The sequence below is a fragment of the Schistocerca piceifrons genome, chromosome 2 (assembly GCF_021461385.2).
Source record: "Schistocerca piceifrons isolate TAMUIC-IGC-003096 chromosome 2, iqSchPice1.1, whole genome shotgun sequence".
Classification (NCBI taxonomy): Eukaryota; Metazoa; Arthropoda; class Insecta; order Orthoptera; family Acrididae; genus Schistocerca; species Schistocerca piceifrons.
Genome location: NC_060139.1, coordinates 261,128,747 through 261,130,509, shown reverse-complemented (window position 1 = coordinate 261,130,509; position 1,763 = coordinate 261,128,747). Strand labels below are relative to the sequence as shown.

Here is a 1,763-nt window from a genome sequence, read left to right as displayed (position 1 = left end):
TTATTCGTGTAACGACTGACTGAAACATAATAATGTTATGCCATTGTATAACAAAGAGGATTTCTTGGTAGTCAACTCCTTCTACTCTACTGACGATTTTTTTACCACAGCCGATTAAAGTGTGTATCACAAATTATATCAGAGCTATATCCACATCAATACTCCGCAATCCACCGTATGGTGCATGGTGGAGGGTACCTTGCATCATTATTAGTCGTTTCCTTTCCTACTCTACTCGCAAACAGGGCGAGGGGAAAACGACTGTCCATATGCTTCCGTACGAGTCATAATATCTCGTATCTCTTCGTGGCCCCTACGCGAGATATATGGTGGCGGCAGTGGGATCGTTCTGCAGTCAGCTTCAAATACCGGTTCTGTAAGTTTTCTAAATAGTGTTCCTGGAAAATACGTCTCGTTCCATCCAGGGATTCCCATTTGAGTTACCGAAGCATCTCCGTAACACTTGCGTGTTGTTTTCGAACCTACCGGCAACAAATCCAGCAGCCCGCCTCTGAATTGCTTCTATGTCTTCCTTTAATCCGGCCTGTTACGGATGCCAAAGACTCGAACAGTAAGCAAGAATAAGTCGCGCTAGCTTTCTATATAGGGTCTCCTTTACAGATGAACTACACTTTCCTAAAACTCTCTCAGTAAACCGAACTGGACCACTCGCCTTCGCTACCACACTCCTCAAATGCTCGTTCTGTTTCATATCGTTTTGCAACGTTGCGCCCAGCTGTTTAAACGGAGTGACTGTGTCAAGCAGACACTAGTAATAGTGTATCCGCACATGACGGGTTTGTTTTTCCTGTTCATCCGCATTAACTTACATTTTTCTACATTTAGAGCTACCTGCACACCAACTAGAAATTTTATACAAGTCGTCTTGTATCCTCCTACATACGTCAGTACTACGAAAAGTCTGACTTCTGCACATTCTTAGTGCAGTAATGTGAGAAATGTAAATAAGTGTGCGAATTAATTTCCTGTTCGATGATGCGTGGCTACAACTGCCTAAAGATTATGAATGAATTGTACATTTACATGATATGTGACAAATTCGTTATCACCGTATAAACGAAACTGTGTTTCAGATTTCGTCACTTGTTCCACATTCCTGAGGGCCATTGCATCTAGGATCTGGAAAGAGACACTAGCATAGCTCTTATTTTTGCAAATATGTATTAAGCATTCTTGTTTTTCTGACATGTCGTACACCCTCGATGATGATCTCCTCACTATGGATCTATGGAACTAAAGAAGTGAATGATTGAGAGCTTCCATGCCCTCCTTTGCACGTCGCCTCTCATTTTCATCAATTTTATCAACGTTCTATGTCATTGCGCGGTAGTAACAGACCGAATAAGGTTATTGTAATGAGAGTATTTGTACCGAGAGTTAATAAAAAATTTGAAACTTCCTGGCAGATTAAAACTGTGTGCCCGACCGAGATTCGAACTCGGGACCTTTGCCTTTCGCGGGCAAGTGCTCTACCAACTGAGCTACCGAAGCACGACTCACAGCTGGTACTCACAGCTTTACTTCTGCCAGTACCACGTCTCCTACCTTCCAAACTTTACAGAAGCTCTCCTGCGAACCTTGCAGAACTAGCACTCCAGTGTGGGGGAATTTTGGAATAAGAACTAAATGCTGATTCGCGGTTTACGAGGAGAGTAGGGAGTAGAGCAATGTTGACTTTGCTCTTGCGTTGCGCGGGCAGTGGATTTGGGATATGATCTTCCTCGGAGTCGGACGGTCTTGCG

General features: G+C 43.4%; 1 non-coding gene across 1 annotated transcript; it reads right to left on the bottom strand.

Moving 5' to 3' along the window:
• Positions 1–1,438: 1,438 nt before the first annotated feature.
• On the bottom strand, positions 1,439–1,513 carry Trnas-cga. Its single transcript has one exon. It is a non-coding gene; the product is annotated as a tRNA-Ser (tRNA).
• Between the last annotated feature and the right edge of the window lie 250 nt (positions 1,514–1,763).